Source organism: Ictalurus furcatus, chromosome 12, assembly GCF_023375685.1.
Source record: "Ictalurus furcatus strain D&B chromosome 12, Billie_1.0, whole genome shotgun sequence".
In the NCBI taxonomy this organism is placed as follows: domain Eukaryota; kingdom Metazoa; phylum Chordata; class Actinopteri; order Siluriformes; family Ictaluridae; genus Ictalurus; species Ictalurus furcatus.
Window position 1 is genome coordinate 12503791 of NC_071266.1, and position 18992 is coordinate 12522782.

General features: G+C 38.7%; 1 long non-coding RNA gene across 1 annotated transcript; it reads left to right on the forward strand.

Moving 5' to 3' along the window:
* The first annotated feature begins 16090 nt into the window (after positions 1-16090).
* LOC128616325 (uncharacterized) lies at positions 16091-18736 on the forward strand. Its single transcript, XR_008387411.1, has 2 exons — positions 16091-16235; positions 17203-18736. It is a non-coding gene; the product is annotated as an uncharacterized LOC128616325 (long non-coding RNA).
* Positions 18737-18992: the final 256 nt, after the last annotated feature.

Sequence of the window (18992 nt, forward strand, 5' to 3'; positions counted from 1 at the left end):
AACGTTTAACTTTATCTAGTGTTCTCGCTGCTATTTTCAAAAATGCTAGAATGCGTTAAATTAGTTCTAGCAACTTCGCTATTTCAGTGTTTATACAATGTTATTGCCCATGGCTCAGAGTCTGTGCGTGTTACCCAAAATGCACTGCATCAGTTTGAACACTGAGAATTGAGTAGAAGTAACGTTCAGATGGCAAAACCGTAGCTATACTATCTATCCCGCACAGCTAGTTGTACACGTTTAACGTGTTCACTTTATCCTCGGTCAGATTAGCAAGTCGAACGTTAGTTAGCTGCTAATTATACTGCGAAGGCCCGAAGTTACGATGTTTAGTCTGATAACTAATAGGCTAATTAGTCGTTGCTGTATTAACTATTATTTATGCGACAACACTGAAAAGGAAGGAAAATAAAAAATTCTAAATTTTCAACATTTCAGCATTTTAAAGATTTTAACATCAAATCAGCTGCTTCTAGAGTTTGTAATTGTTTTAAAAAACACAAAATTACAAAAAGATATCACGATACCCACCAAAAAGTGAAGTGTAACATCTTTTATTGCAATATAAACATACATATCGTCACATGGCTAGGCTTAAGAGCTCTTCTCTGTGATGCAACACGGGTTTTCTGTTAGCTTGTTTGAATTCGTTAAGGAAGTTCTTTTTTTATGTGGCTAATCTGAGTCTCACGTGCATATTGGTGGAAATGAGGACCGTGTCACTAAATAACATAATACAGAAAACAGGAAGACGCAGTGAACCACAAAGTCTAACAGGTTATACTGTAATAATACTGTAGTACGTTTACTTAAAAAAAAAGAAAAAAAGAAAGATAATCACACAAGTAATAACACACAGAGGAATGTGTAATCAAATGTAATTGTATTTATTGAGAAGAGAGTAACACTGGACTCATCTGACATGCTTGTACACACAACACACAGGTGTATTCACATTGACTACGTTTACATGGACAGCAGTAATATAATTATTGACCTTATTCTGAAAAAGACAATATCCTGATTAAGGTGTTTACATGAGTTGCTTTTAGAATATTCCTTTCATGTTCATGTTTTACATGTTATAGAACATTGATGAATTAATTGCACACGTCATTACTTCACCGTGCCATGCCGTCCGACGTTCCCCTCCAGAATTTCACGTATCGACATACAGTTCGTCTTCGTTATGGTACTGTATAAAGTTTTGGATGTTTCATTTTTAATTTTATGAAAGCATCAAGTGCAGTTATTTGTCATGCTATACGTGCAAACAGATCACTGCTTGAAGCCGTGGGCTGCGTCTGAAACTGCGTAGTTACCTACTATATAGTAGCTGAGATACATGTATTTCTCCTACAATATAGCAGGTAAGTACATGGTTTGGGACACAGCCGTGCTCTCTTGTTTGCCGTCAAACGGTTGAGCACTGCCGTGTGTGTACGTGTCCTGTCGCAAAATGCGGTGAAAACTCCCACATGACGTTAATAATGTGATTAAGGCATGTACATGTCTATAATACACTTTGATAATGTGACTAAAACAGGAGTACTCCCCATGTCTTAATTCGATTTGTGTTTACTTCGAGTGACTTTAAACGGATCAAGGTAATAAAAAATCGCTGTTTACATGGTAGTTTCTTAATCAGACTATCGTCTTAATCAGGTTAATATTGGAATATTGTTGTCCATGTAAACGTACTGATATACATGCTAGCAAAGGAAGTAGGTGTAGCTGGAAGGCAGCCAATCACAGTGCTGCTTCTTTTTTTTTCTGCGACAGCGAGGTGGAATGCAAGACAAAACAAACTCGTTAGTGTATAATGCGTTTTTCTCTCTCTTTTTACCAGATGAGTTCAGATATTGTAGATTAGTAATGGGAATTCCAGCTCTTTCCAGTGAGTCAGTCGAGTTATTTGGCTCGGTTTACTGATAACAGTTGAATCAGTCTGTACAGGATTTCTCAGCTTTTTTTTTGTTGTTGCAGCCAAAAACGCTTGATTTTGCCACAAATGTGCAATGCAACTTGCAGAGGTTTTTTTGTGCTTTTTTTTTCAGAAAACTACACAGCAAAATCGCGAGTGTTGAATTAACACCCTACAGTGTTTATATGAGGCCACTGGACACAAATGAACACTCTGGGTGTTAATTCAACACTAGGGATTTTACCATGTACTTAAATTGGCAAAATCGCAATTACAGGAAATAGTTTTATATGGTCTTTCACAGTGATGTTTGTTGGTAAATGAGACCTTTTAGCTGTACTCATGTTTGACGCACGTGAATCGAAGAGGCTGGATGCACGTCGTGATGATGACACATGACACGTCTCGGTCCGAACCTAGAAAATCTGCTGTAATTTTGAAAACAATTGCAAGTTCTTCCAAAAATTGAAGAGTTTACTAGATTCTGCTATCACAAAATCCTGGAGGGACTGCTGAATCTCTTGACCCCCACATGTTTTTTTGTCATTGCAGTAGAAACTTGCCGATATTTTGACCAGTGACTGATGTTCTTTGTATCCCAGTTTCCTGTGCTTTGGACACTGAAGCATTTTGTACCTTCACTTTGCACTGATTTTTAATTATTTATACATCTAATTTCCGTCTTTTATTTCCTCCTTAAATAAACTGACCTTGCTTTTGCCCAACTTAAATTGCTTGATTTTCCTCATATTCTCAATTTGATAATCTGTCAATTTCCACCCATCAGCCAGCAAGACACACCTGTGGAATACAAACTCATGATCTACTGACTATAGAATGAACACTTTTCTTTTGCACGACTTTGCATTGCTACATTTAAAAAAAAAATCAAATTAAAGTCCCAACTCATTTGCATTAAACATCACGGGATGTAAAGCCTCAAGCTGCTGCTCATGCCCCATTCAGTGTACACGAGCTAACTCGTCCATGACAAGCTAGTGTTGCTCTAAAGTGACAGTAAAGAGCAGAACAGGACAAGTATGTTCTCTTTCTACATGGTCTTTATTTATCCAACCATCTTCAATACCGAGAGCCTGGAGCCTATCCCAGGGAAGGCGGGGGACACCCTGGACAGGGGGGCAACACATCGCAGGGGATCTTATTTGTAAGTGAATAAATTCTGAAGGGTTAAAGAATATGTGTGTAATAACCTAGTAATAAAATGACATCTCAACAATGATGTTTGGAAACTGTGCAATGGAAAACAGTATCAAGAGAACGTTCCGGGAAAGACTGTATGTGTTCCAGCGCAGAGCCCAGCATTCCAGATACCAGAGATGGATAATCAAAGTTGTGATAAAGTCTCCCCAGATGAATGTGGAACAAAACATGGATGGCGAATGAACAGGAGCGGAGAATCTTTACCGATACGACTCTGCAGACGTTCATGCAAACAATGATGATATGCTGCATATTGATCAGTGTTTAGTTCATTGCTAGAACCAGGAAGTGATGGTTCTTTTTTTTTTTCTCTCTCAAGTAATCTCAATATTCTTCACACGTCCGTCATCCCACTCATCCATTCACACCCTCCACGTTTATTCCTGGACACCACACTCCGATTGTTAATGTCACATTTACATTCATTTTAAATATAACGGCTGAATCTGGAACAGAACATCCTCAGACGTCTCATCAGAAATTTCAGCTACCAAATTCTGCCAAAGTTTAATCGTGAGTAATGAGCATGAAGGGAATGAGGAAAAAAAAAAAGACTCCTTATCCCACAGCGATGTTGGATTCTGGATCGTGATTGGTCCGAAGGTGTTGATTAATTTTCAAGAACAGCAGCTCTGAGGGTAGCGCAGCCGCAAATCACGGATTTATATTAATATTAATGCGCTCGTTCTAATACATGTGCAGTCGTTGATGTGGTTTAGATTTGTGGAAGGAGTCTCCAGTGTTGGCGCTTTGTAAAGCTGTAACTTGAAGTTTTCCGTTAGTGAACGAGTGAACTCTAGATTTTACAGTTGAATAATTGGTGATATTCCAACAATGAAATCAAAAAATAAGAACGTGTGTATTTTTGGGATGCGACGTCCCACTTTAACTTAGCTAGGACTGGTAAGAGTGTTGTCATGGTTACAAGAGTGTGAAGGTCATGTGAGCATGTGGGCTTTTGTTTTCATATCAGCCAATGATTTTTCTTCCCTTTTTTTGAAAAAAAAAAAAAAGCCAAATATGAAAGCAGCTTAGTGTTTCGAGTTTTCTACCGCAGAGAAATCTGAGGGTTCTGCTCCTCTGATATGAAATCCCTAAGGCTAAAATCGTTCTCTGCTTTAAAGAGCCATTTTAATAGTTATGCTGCACGAAGTGAGATTTATTAGCGCGTTGCACAACACGTCATGTTACTAAAGACCATCTCTATCGTCATAGCCTGAAGGGAAGTTCCACCCAGAACATCCTAAAAATATCTCTCACTGAAGTGACGAGAAATTTGTTTTGAAAACGAGACGAGCCGTTTAAACACACCGAGGAGCCATGTGACAGTCCAGGGCATTAAGATTTATGAGAGAGATTCTCTTTTTTAAAAAAAGACTTCAAAGGCTTTGAATGCAGGCACGGGTCAGACACGGGGTCACTCTTGCTCTATTTGTGTGTTTTTTTACTTCATAAAAAGTTCACGTCTCAGTAATGCAGATGTTTGGTTGGTGGGCAATGCTAAGTGTACATAAGTACAGTGTTGTTTTAGACGAACAGTATATTTTACTAGTAATTTTGATATTTTTGACTCGTTTTCATCGTCACTGCACATATAGACGACTTAACTGCCATAAACTGGCTAGCTAAATCATGAATATATCCAGTTGCCTAGCAACAATGAATACACAGCTTTAACCACGTTTTGATACAAAGTCCACTACTAAGCTTCGATACTCGTTTCGTATTACCCACATGACACGTGTGGCTGTTTAGAGGCGAGGAAATGTCGCTGCACTTCAATGAAAGATTACAGACTTGGAAGAATTTTGCCTTTCTAAGTAATTAGTGAAAGCGAATTAGCACACGAAGTACGCGAGCGATCAAGGTTAGTTCAGACTGCATACATTTTGAGCACTATGAATTGCGCAAACACAAAAGTAGCAGTGAAGCACGTGTACAGAGAAACTGTCGCATGTGACAGAGATCATTTCACTTCTGCGAGCACTGAGACATTTGATCGGTTTTGCTGATTAATTGGCACCAATAACCGATTGCTGGTTATGAGCAAAAAAATTAGTTGATTAATGGGTTCAGCAGCCCAACTTAGTTAAATCCACTATCTTGTCGACCTCTAGACCGCATTCATGCGCTGTATTAAACATCTTAAACATAAAACTCAGTACGAGGAGTTCATCGCTGGCACATGACAACAACCAACCAATGGTAAATAAAAAAGTTCTGTAATCTACGTGACTCATTAATGCTAAGTAAGTTACTCATTTTGGTAACGACAAACGAAAAAACCTGCTGCATCCATAGTGTGTATTAGACAAGTAAATGACTGCCCATGTTAAACCACTGTAGTCAAAAATGTTCACTACTTGTTAAAGTTAAAGTGCATGAATGGCGTGGTGGTCAGGGTGAAGTGGAGCGTGAGGCGAGGGTGGTGAAAGTACACACACTCTCGACAGCCAAGCGCACACTGTTTACGCAGCCTGCACTCCCATATTCAGGCACGTTGTGCAACATTAACGCATCAGAAGCTGTTTGCTGCCATGCCGGATGCTCAGAGAGCTCCAGGTCGCTTCACACTGTGAGATTCCGTCCGAGTGTCAATTCCTGAGAGGACGCTGCAGGCCTCAGCGACGACGGCTCCCGAAATGAAACGAGGTCACTTTTGGAAGTAGAAAAAAAACATTACCGGGGCACGTAAAAATAAATATCAAACTACAAAGTGTTGAAGGTTCTGAGCGTTCTAGCAGGACAACACCCAAGGAAAAAACGACCACAACAAACGCATTGTAACCTCTCGTATATTTGCACAAGAGGCCGTCAGACAAGGTTTCCACGAACGAGCCTGTGCACGGAGCAGGTTGGGTTGGTTTTTCACTCGAGGGGCTCCACAAGGAGTGGAGGAGTGTACAGGGGAAAGGAGAGAAGGAGGGAGGGGGCTGCACTCATTCACCCCTGTCTTTGTCAGTTATGTTTACTCCTCTACGTTTTTCTATTTTTTTTTTCTTCTGCCTCCTCAGCTAAACGCCGATCGTCCCACACCCAAACGGCCTGAGGAGGAGTAGGAGGAGAGCCTGGAGTTTCTACCTGCCATGCGTTTGCAGGGCGTGTTCCAATCCATCGATGACTCATGAACCCCCATCGCTCCATTCACTCTATTGGAATATCCACCAGTTAGTTCTGGGCGTGTTAGCCGACTTGAGCACGGGAGAAAACCTGCGCTTGTTTTTTATCCACGCTACGCCGTCATTCTGTAAAGGAGGAAAAAAAAGTTTTCCTACATAACAGTTCCTTCGAGCCCGAGGGTGTTTTTTTTAAAGCTCAGGAAGATCATAAATCATTCAGAAACATGGCAGCGTTTTGTTGCAATGAAGCCTAGAAACAGTGCAAATCTCACCAAAGTGCATATTTTTAATGTGATAAATGGTAAAGTAACAATTACAGACAAAATCAGCGCTCGGTACACTTTCACTCACATTACACTTTAATCTAAACTTTGTTTTGAGTTCTAGCTCAATTATCTGCAACGTTAAAGCTAAAGCGAAGAACCGCAATTCCCACCATTGCTCGGATAAATTACTCGGATGCGTCTTTACTGTGAAATAAAAGCGGAACGGGCGTGTTAGTGAAAAAAAAAACAAAATGGCGTCTGGTTTGTTCGGGGTCTAAATATTATGCTCGGTACGCTCTAATCAGTTTTCTGTGACACTATGAACATATATTTAATCATATCTACACTGTATAAGCACTATCATCAACCTACATAATGTATTGTTTCCCCTAGACCCCATATACAGTCAGCGCCAGAATTATTGTCACCCTTGTAAAAAAAGATGGCTTAAAGATGCACTGTAAAATACTGTATTTGTGGTTAATTATGGGAGAAATCTAACCTTTAAATAAAGGTCAATTTATTCTAAAGAAAAAAGTAAACTTTCAGCAAAAACCTGTATCATAATTATTGGCACCCATACAACTTATAATGAACAAAAGGGCTTTTTATTTGACTTTTTTTACCTCCACCGAGTGTTTAGGCACTCTTAGTGTTTCACTGGGGTGTAAATATGAAGTGATACAGAGGCCAAATATGTCAGTCATTTTTATAATTCCGGCACGAAGCTGAATTCTAAACCAGAGATCTGTGCACGACCTGGTAAACTTTTTTGAAACATTTTCCTCCAAAAACAACGTTCGTGTCTAACGTTTCGCTCCTGTTCGTACTCCTTAAAGTATCCCGTGCTGAATTATTGTTAATGAAGAATGTGGGTTCATGTAGGGAGGGGAAAAAAGGGGACGTGGGTCTGCTTGATCTCGATCCAGCGCCGGGACCAATCAGAAGCGGAGTAGGCTGGGTCATGTGATCAGCGTATGAGATTCCACATGTTTGGATGAGTCAGTGTTCCCCATTTTTCTCTCTGTTCAGAGAAGAGCATGAGTCTGAGTCATCCACGATCATCTCATACACATACACACACACACACACACAGTCTAACTGGATCAGTGTCTCTCTCTCTCTCTTTCTCTATCTTTATCTGAGTCCAGAGGCAGAATAGCTTTATATGTGCTGGGGAGACAAACCTGGAGATCAGTCCGGTATTCCCCCATTCATATTCCCAAAATGCTCTCTCTCTCTCACACACACACTCACACACACACAGATAGATGAAGAGACAAGGAGATGGACAAGGGGAGGCAGGCAGACTGACAGAGAGAGACACATAGATGGAGAGAGTGAGACAGTGGTACGGAGAGACAGAAAGAGAGGGAGAAAGACCGATGGAGAGAGAGAAATGAGCAAGAAAATGAGATAACTAACATGAGGAGATGAATCATGGGCCTGAATTAGGACAACACACACAGAGGAAACATTTATCTGCCTCGAACATCTCCTATTACAGTCACACACCGAATCTGCGATCTCAGAATCCTGAAATCCTGGTGTGTACGATTCCGGAGTGCAGGATCAGGCTTTCCTGTTGGGATCATCGCTGAGCATTGCAAGAGCAATAAGGATTTTCAGGGGCATTATGACTGAGTTAGCAGAACACAGCTGCCCCTAAAAGTCCCTCACTTTTCTTGCTGCCTCGTTCACAACGTCGTCACACACACACACACACACACACACACACACACACAACTCCCAATTCACCTTTCGATAAATCACAGTATGGGTGTGATTGAAGGGAACTCCGCTCGTTTCTCGTCCTCCCTGCTGAGCGTCCTCGTCGCGAGGCCTTTTTACGAGCCTCGTAAAGTTTCAGAGCTCGTTGTTTCAGTTCTGCTGAACATCGAGCTTCACGGGGTTACCGAGTTCACAAACTCTCCCATGAGCACAGGCAGCTAATAACGCCGTTTTCTTACCAAATGGATAAATAAAACATGAAGCACAGTGAAGATTTACATACGTTGTCACGGACACACTCTGTGTGTAAGCTAGCTTTTAAGAAAGACAAAATCATGCTAATTCATAATAAGCATGTCCTGAAAATCAGCCAACAATAACGCATTTGTTACACGTGTAAACGTCTTCCCATAATCCTGTTCACCGAACATGAACATGTCCTGAGAAATCCTGATTTGAATCAAAATTGAGTCTGTAAGCTGTTCTGGATTGTGATTGGTCAGGAGGTGTTGATTAATTCTCTATAACGGCAGCTCAGACAGTAGCGCAGTTGCAAATCACAGGTTTATATTAATGCGCTCATTCTAATCTAATGCGCTATCGTTTCTATAGTAACAGACCGTTCAGAGGGACATATACTATGGACGAATGAATCGTGTAATCGTTGATCTGTAAGGAGATGTTTTTTAACATGTATGGAAGGAGTCTCCAGTGTCAGAGGTAAAGCTGTAACTTTGTAAGTTTTCTTCATCTTCAGGACAGACGAGTTTATGCTACTTTGCGGTTTCTCTGTAACACGACAAGCTGCAGTTTTTTTTTTTTAGTCTTAGAGAAAGAATAAAGAGAGGCTGTTGAGGAAATGACTATTTAGAGCTGCTATAATGTAATGTCATTCCACAACAGATTCTTTGTTGTTCTTTAATAAATTAATTGTAATCGTTGTTAAGTTGCTGTTGGGGACCGTTGGGGTCGTGTTGTTATAGGAAAATAATCCACTTCCGGGTGGTAAAAGTGACTCTGCTCAATCACATCACCCCATTGTTGATTAATTTACTATGCCAGCGCACACACACACACACACACACACACACACACACTCAGTGGTTTATTCCTGACTCTAATGAGTCATATCTCAGGTCAGTAAGCCAAGCGTCGTTAGATTAAAAAAGGTAACATCTAGCTTAAATAAAGTGAATTAACAGGTGGTGCCGAATCAGCAGATTTATAGGTGCGTGCGATATTAGTGTGCTGAACTGACGCTATGTTTCAGTACAATAACAAGAGTTTGAGCTAACACACTAGCTGCAGTGTGATGCGTTCATCTTTGCTAAAAGCTTTATAGAACTTTATTTAGATGGAACAGAAGAAGAGTCAGTGCTGATTCGACACAGCGGTGTGTACAGGTGTGTTAGAGGGAACACAGAACATGCACGTCAACAACAAAACCTTAAATCACTGTTTCCTCTTTAATGATCCTCTATAGAGAATTTTCCGTTTAGAAAGACTGCACTAAATGTGAGTTTCTTCAAGCGTCCCGTGACACCAGAACCATCCTAAGCTAACATACGGTTAATAACCCGATCCGCTTCACACACGAGCAGCTGACGGTGTAGAGACAAGGTTTGTCCGGACATGTGCGAACACAGCTAAGTAGCTCATATCACGGTGTTGGAGTCAAGATAAATGACTACGGTGTCAAATTTTTGTTCAGACATCATTACGGTTCCGTCCTCTTAGGCATTTCAAAGATTTCTTTCAACCAGTGAAAAGAACGAAGGTCACTGAGAAGGTCGTGTCAGGTTGGGGTCTAACTAGTCTGTTCTGAAGACATCAGAAAACGTAAAGTTACAGTGTTACCTCTGACACTGGAGACTCCTTCCATCACCGTTTCAACAAGTGCACACATTTTCCTTTGTATGCTTAACAAAACAAACATCAGACCGGTAACAGTAACTCGGTAACTCCGCTTCATCACATCAGTGCTTTGTTGATTATGTTCCTATAACAGCACGGCACGGAGTGTTTTATTCCTTACGTATCACAGCGTTTACAATATCATCGCAGTAATGCATTTTAATCGCTACACAGTTAGTGAAAGTTATTCGTCAGAAGAAACAGGATTATGTGACATTTACACGACACACACGTAAATATAGCTACGAATAAACACAAACGAAATGAGTACCAGCCGAACAGGAAGGCATGTATCTAAGAAGCACGTTTTTCAGCGTCCTCGTCGAAACATCTTCACTATGATTGTTCACCTCAGCTAAACTCGCAGGTTTGAGTATCAGAACTCACACAATCCTCTGCTCCACACAGAATTTTATTCACAATTCACTGTTTAACTGAACCGGAGCTCTTCACTTTGAGTTACTTTTATTATTTGTGTAATTTCAGTTTTATTAAAACCACTTTGATTTAATTAGCTTTAATTAACATGCTAAAATATTGCTAGCTGTTTAATAATATACTAAACCACTATTAAGTATAATCTGTGGCAGTAAATCCTCAGATTATACGCTTCTCTCTCTCTCTCTCTCTCTCTCTCTCTATATATATAGTTTTTTTTTTTAGATTTATGAATATCAACTAATTTCTTGCTAATGAAGTATTTTTCTCTAAAAAATTTTATTTCTGGAAACTTTGTGCAACACTGCTGCAGTTTTCACTGCGTTCATTACTGAAGGACACTTTTTTATTTGCTGATCATGTAAATGAAAAAAAAATCTAATTTATTTAACTTTTTTTTTTACTTTAAATATATAACTTTATAATGTTTAACACCGTCATTCAATCATAGCAACACTGACATTACAGCTTTACAAAACAATTATGAAGTTTCCAGTTCAGTCCAGTTAATTATTTACAAATTATTTTCAATTTGTTTGTTAAAATCTATTTTAACATAACTTTCACATCTTTATTTACAGGCTGACATCGTTATAAATATAAATATAGAAAGTTTATTAAATATTAATTATTCAAATTTTACATGGATACAAAAGGCAATACAAAGTACCTTCGTTTATTTATTTATTTATTTCTATGTTTCTGTTGTTTATAAACAGCTTTGCAAAATGATTGAGGTCACATAATTAAGGCCGTAATTTTTTTTTCAAATGTGACTTTCATGTACATATTCATATATATGTAGGTTTACATTGTTATAAAAAAATTACACACTATTAGGCTATTACTGTGTCATTAAACTGTAACATTTAATATAAATCAAATAGTTTCCGTTTAATGATTTAAATATAAAGAGAACTTTGAAAAGTGAACTGACGTCATTAAGTCGGTCATGTTGGTTTAGTTTAGTTATATTGAAAACTCATTTATCTTGAGTGTGTAAGGTTAGTGCTAATCAAACCCCGGTGTTTATATGTTATATACACAGGTATAAATACCGTGTTCTGAGTTGACACAACCACAGCTTTGCAAAACTTCAATCAAGTCATCATTCCCCGATTATTTAATCTGATCTGATCTGATCCTGAATGTCGAAGTTTTTTTCCCTTCTGCTGTTATAAAATAAGGCCATGTCCTTTATGAGTTCCACTCATTCTCCTCTCCAGCTCTGAGCTGACGCAATCCGAGGGAAACGTGCTCAGGAATTTGGAGTTATAAATAAAGCTGAATGTTTGGAATGTACAAATATATTTATAATAATAATGATAATAATAATAAATACGCGGTTTAGCTGATCACCGTGCTGATCAGACACGAAGTGTGAGCTCGTGCTGTGTGTGAGAGTGCACTGAAAGTCGCAGGTCCGAAACAGAAGTGTGTGTGTGTGTGTGTCTGAGAGAGAGAGAGAGAGAGAGAGAGAGAGAGAGAGAGAGAGAGATTATTTTTGGCTCTTTTCTCGCGTCCAGGTGAAGGTCAGAGCGCTACTGAAGTGCCGCAGGTCAACAATGCGCCGGAAACTGGGACTTTGTAGGCCAGTTGATGGAGAAACCGATTCACTCAGCTTGCCCGCAAAGCCCCAGCCTCAGACACACACATTCTCTCTCTCTTTCTTTTAAGAAACAACACCGATATCACTTTTATATATAATATATACGTATATATATTACCTGTCTCGCGTGCTCGCTCCGGTGCTGAAACAAAAGGAGAAGTGGAGACGAAAATAAAATATTGTGTGAAGTTACAGCTCCTTGTGATCATCCGCCTCTCTCTCTCTCTCTCTCTCTCTCTCTCTCTCACTGTGTCTGTCTCTCAGTGACTGTCTCTCCGTGTCTGTCTGTGTGTGTCTCCCTCCATCCTTATTGGAGTGTGAATTAAGAAACAGCATCCACAGGGACCGGTTGCAACATTCCCAAAAAAAGACAGACAGTCAGCGAGAGAGAGAGAGAGAGAGAGAGAGAGCGTGCATGCATGCGTGTGTGCAGGCACTGTCATCCATCCAGGAAAGAAAGGAAAGGGAAAAGGAAGAGAAGGATCCATGTGCACACGCTCCAGTACGCAGTTAGTTGCCTTGTCTGGGTTTTTTTTTTTTTTTGGCGTGTACGTGAGCGCAGCGCGCGCCTTTAGACAGATCGACCTCACCCGCGCGCCGGGAATGATGATGATGATGATGATGATGCTGGGGCGCCAGATCGACATAAATCCCACTGATTTGAATAGTGGCCATAGAGTTGCCAGATCGGCAGCAATCCTATATACACTGGTGATTCGGGTTGATTTGGTGCCATTGGCGGGTTGCCAGATTGTGAGCTTACTCACGTATTCATTTGCACATCTAATCAGTTGTGCAGGTGCTTGGCCTTTTGAGGACGAGGTTGACATTCTTCATCTTGGGAGCAGTCTCACATTAAATCAGGCATGACCAGGAAAAGGAAAACTTCGCCCTGAACGACTCAAACGTTAACCTTCATCGTTAAGATTGATCTTTCAATTAAACATTAAAAAAAACGTTTTGACTATTTTCACTATGATTACAGTTTCCTGCATCACCCACAATGCCACGCTGATGGTGGTGTGGTGAAATTTAGCTCACAGTTCTTCTTTACCTAAAGAAAGCGAGGCAGAAGCGCTTTAGTCCTTTAGTCTGTTCGGCAATAGCCAAACTAAGTATCTGCAGTCGTATAGCTGCGTTGCATTCTGGGACTTTGAGTCCAACTACTTCTAATTTGACGTATCTGGAAGATAAAACCAGAGAAAATAAGAAAATAAGTTTTGTTTTTAGGAGTTAACAGAGAAACCTGATTGTCGATCATTTCATTGTTTTTTCTCCTATTAAACTCCATTGTAACTGCACTAGCGATAACATTAACTGCTAGCTTCTCACAGGAATAATGAGAATACAGCATCAACAAACAAATTAGAACATTTTCTAATACTGAATCAGTGCGTTTACATGGACAACAATAATCCACTATTAACCCGATTAAGACAATACTCTGATTAAGAAACTACCATGTAAACAGCAATTTTTAATTACCTTAATCCGATTAAGGTCATACTCGAAGTAAACACAAATCGAATTAAGACATGTGGAGTACTCCTGATTTAGTTGCATTATCGAGGTGTATTACAGACATGTAAACACCTTAATCACATTATTAACATCATGTGAGAGTTTTCACCACATTTTGTGACAGGATACGATCACACACGGCAGTGTTCAACCGTTTTACGGCAAACAAGAGAGCATGGCTGCGTCCCAAACCGCATACTTGCCTACTATAGGCCTATAGCTGCCGAAATACATGCATCTCGGCTACTATATAGTAGGTAAGTATGTGGTTTGGGATGCAGCCCACGGCTTCAAGCAGTCGTATATTAGCACATACAGCATGACAAATAATTAACCGCACTGGAAGTGTTCGTAAAAATTAAAAATAAAAACACACAAAACTATATACACGGTACCATAACGAAGACGAACTGTATGTTAATATGTGAAATTCTGGAGGGAATGTCGGACGGCAGGGCGCGATGACCTAATGACGTGTGCCATTAATCTAATTATGTTCTATAACATGTAAAACGGTTACATGAAAGGAGTATTCTAAAAGCGACTCATGTAAACATTACTTACTCAGAGTATACATTATTCTTACTCAGAGTAAGGTCAATAATTAGATTACTGCTGTCCATAAGTAAGACAATATTGTGATTAAGGTGTTTACATGTGTCGCTTTTAGAATATTCCTTTCATGTACCCGTTTTACATGTTATGGAACATAGTTTGATTAACAGCACACGTCATTATGTCACCACGCCATACCGTCTGACATCCCTCCAGAATTTCATGTATCAACAAACAATTCGTCTTCGTTATGGTACCGTATACAGTATTGGGTGTTTTTATTTATTTTTTTTACAAACGCTTCCAGTGCGGTTAATTATTTGTCATGCTGTACGTGCAAATAGACAACTGCTTGAAATTGTGTGCTGCGTCCCAAACCGCAAAGTTACCGTCTATATAGTAGCCGAGATAAATGTATTTCTCCTACTACAGGCCTATAGTAGGCAAGTATGCGGTTTGGGACGTAACCATGCTCTCTTGTTTGCCGTAAAACGATTGAGCACTGCCGTGTGTGATCGTGTCCTGTAACAAAATTCGGTGAAAACTCTTGCACAACGTTAATAATGTGATTAAGGTGTTTACATGTCTGTAATACACCTCGATAATGCGACTAAAACAGGAGTACTCCACATGTCTTAATTCGATTTGTGTTTACTTCGAGTATGACCTTAATTGGATTAAGGTAATTAAAAATTGCTGTTTACATGGTAGTTTCTTAATCAGAGTATTGTCTTAATCAGGTTAATAGTGGATTATTCTTGTCCATGTAAACGCACTGAATGTGTCTCCGAGTGGAGTTTAACTGTAACTGTCTACAAGGTTGCCAGATTGGAGGAAACGCTGCATACACGGGGACCTTATAGCTCATTAGACAGGATGCAACAGTAGCCAAATTGGGAACAATTACACACAATTAACCTGGAGGAATCTGACAATCAGTTGTGAGAAAGTTAACTGCACCACAGCGCCACCTACTGGTGACTCTAATCAATATGCAGCTTATGTACATGATTAATAACGTTTTATTTTTTACACAGTGATATGACAAAGACAACCATCTCAATAGTTAACTATTACTGTTATTACTATATTATTATTAAGGTATACTATTATAAAGCAATTATTGTTAATAATAATAAACAGTAATTATAGCGCAATTTTCCTACACGTAGTAGCTTGAAGTGCTGTACAATTATTATTATTATTATTTTTAAAGGTGTGTACCAGAATGTAGGTCCTGGATAAAAAAATTTTTAAAAAAAGATTAAGTGAAAATATTTTTTAAAGTCATAATCATGAAATGTATATGAAAATAGAATAAAATAAATATAAAATTAAATTACTTACACATTTCATTAAATCATTTTCTAGAAATGGAAGAACTAAATGTTTAGCTTATTTCAATTTTGGGTTATCATTCCTGGGTCACTTTGTGGACTTTGGCGACGCCTTGTGCTCACGTTATATATTACACCACATGCCGGTAATACATTTATGAATGTATTTAGATCAAATAAAATGTGTTTTAAACAGGCTGAACACGTGTATGTGTATTACATTAAATATAATCCGCTATTTATTGTAAATATTCATTGAATTTAGAAAGAATTAAACAATTACGGCTTAAAATCGCAAAGATTAATGTCTAATAAATAGTAATTTAAAATAACTTCTTAATAGATTTCTAAATTTGTTCTGATGACTATTATTATTATTATTATTATTATTATTATTATTATTATTATTATTATTATTGGTGTCACGTGAGTATGGAGGTGCAGCCCCGCCATTGCTGTGGTTCCGGGCGGAAACGCAGCAGTGGACCGGGATTTAATAAAAACCTCCGCCTCGATTATGATTTAAAAACTCGAGAACTTTGGCATAACGGATGATTAGATGATTACCTCCATCACGTCTCTGTCATACGAGGATTTCCAGTAAGTGTGTTTAATGTTTAAAAATGTTTCTAGGAAATTAAAACTAGTGATTCATGCAGCCTAGACGCCGGTGTGATGACGTCACACACCGATGCCGGAAGTAAATTCCGCTGTTTGTTTAAAAGAGGCATTATTTGACTATTTTATAACTTACTGTTATGTTCACAGCGACCTAACGATTTTACGATCATACCGTGTGTCCAGAATTTTGGATGGTGTTTTTTTCTGAACAAAATTACACAATTAAGTATTTGTATTACTAATTTTAAGATAACGGTCTGTTAATGTTTTTATAAACACCTAACTAGCAAACTAGCTCACAACTCCATCATTCATTCTCTCTCTCTCTCTCTCTCTCTCTCTCTCTCTCTCTCTGTCTCTCTCTGTGTCTGTCTCTGTTTGCCTTTAATATAATAATTGAACTGGACAATACATATTAATAATTAAACAGGACAGTTATTTAACCATTGACTTTACATTAAGTGTATTACTTTATAGTCAGTAATCATAAATGTTTCGATATAGCTCAGTATATTTTCAAGTGAAAACTTGTAAAGGTAGAATTATTTAATTTTCATTTTGTTCAGGATGAGGCTACATTTGTTGTTATGTATGACCTCTTGAAAAAGATGCTTTTGTTAATGTCTAGATGTCACATTAAATAAGGACTCAAAGCGATATATATTTAGGGGCTGAAACAATGTCTTTTTATGAGCTACAGGCTCAGTATGTGATTTGGTCAGTTGATGCTCACTGAGTTAGAGGTTTACTTGTCAGACTCCTACGAGTTTGTTAGCAGAAGTGAAAAATCTTTAGAGCTTTTAAAAGTGCAGTTTGGCGTCCCAGAAGGTTCTGTTTAGGTCCAGTCTCATTCTTTTATTTTTATCCCCTACAACCTTCTGCTTCTCATGTCATGACACATGATAAAGTTTCTGAATGTGTTTTCATGTCTTGGTTTTTTCCTCAGGGAGGAGAGAGTGTGTGAGAACAGTGACCGTGCTTCAGATCTGCGCTTTCTCTCTCTCTCTCTCTCTCTATCTCTCTCTCGATGGTTTCTCCAACCATGAAGGCACTGGTGGATGCCGTGTGGGTGGTGTGGAGCCTCGGAGCCTCCATCTACGACTACATCCACACCACAGCCATGGAGGAGCGCATACACTCTCTGGAGAGCGCCATCACGGTGCACGAGCATGTTATTGGTTTGCTGACCGCCGTGCTGCTGGCGCTGGTCACTTACATACTGCTGAGGAAACACTAGAGTAAAATATGATGCTTGGGAGATGTTAAGAATTCATATCACGTGAGAGCCTGTGAAGGTATTCCGCTGATCTGTTATCAAGCTGTTACCGATGACGCGTGACGGTTTGACATGTTATTGAGAAGTTTAAGGGATAAAAGCTAGTGATTGGTGAAGCTGTCCAAGTTTGGATATTTATAAGTGCATGTGTTTATACATCATGCATTTTTTATGTTTGGTGTAAACACAACTTTTAATGTGGATGATATGATCTTTTTTTGTTGTTGTTGATCATCGCCATCTCCAGCTGCAGAAAGTGCTTCAGAAAGTTATAAACTGTTTTACAAAACGCTTTGTTCAGGCGCTTTTCATCCACTAACTTCCATCCAAACAGCTCAGTGTGTGGGTTTTTCCTTTCTGCATCCCGAGGTGTTATGCATTTTAGATTGTTGAAATTCTGAAATTTGTAACTTGTGATATTCATAACTTCTGAAATTCAGAACTTATGAAATTTTGCCGTTTTGAAATACTGAACTTCTGAAACGATGGACTTCTGAAATTATTGACTTCTGTCATTTGGAACTTTTGAAATTCTGAACATCTGAAATTCTGAACTTGAAATTTTCACCCAATATAAATTAAAACATTCCATGGAGTTATGAAATAACTGAAGTTTGGGAGAAAGACCTTGCCTGAAGCTTTGTGTTCTTCCTAGTTAACGTCCTCTTTTAACCTCCAGTATTGAAGAATTTTCAGCAAGATCTCAGAGTTCTCAGTTTTACAGTCACTCTTCAGGTCATTTAGTTGAGGGCAAGGTCAGCGCTCTCTAACGCCGCATCAAGCCGATTTAACTACCTTCTGTGGATCTTTTTACACTCATTTACACCTAATGATGGATGGAAGTTCAGTAGGAATTATCTAGCTCCTCAAATCTTTGTATCAACACTGCCTCTGTGTTAAGAACAGCTTTGGACTTTCATTAACTTATTCCGATTTGCACATTTTCTTATATTTAACTTGCAGCATCTTGTTTAATGACTTGGCGGACCATTCATACAGTTCTGACCTGAGAAGTGCATTATAAAGTGTCCTTAACATTTATTAATGTTTATTGAACTATAGTTTAACAAAACATTGTGTAAAGTTTGGAATGTTTATTTAATTTATTCTCATTAACACATTAGCTGTGTTCATGGAGTCTGCTGGTGTGTTACTAGCACTGGATGGACCTTTACATGTTTGTAATAAAAACATTTCTAATGTGTTTTTTTATTCATGTATAAAACTGAGTTTAACTTATTTAGAAGGTAAAGCAGGGAATATGGTATTGTAAAGATGTTAATTTTAATAAATCTCACCCCTCAAACCTCAAATGTTCTGCATGCACACTATATTTATCCAGGTGCCCCCTAAAAAATTAAGACAGACTCAAACCCTTCCGATTATAAATTGACCCTAAACATGGAACTATGAGCAGTCTTTAGCATTAAATTTAGATCTAAGTTCTAAGTCTAAGGAAC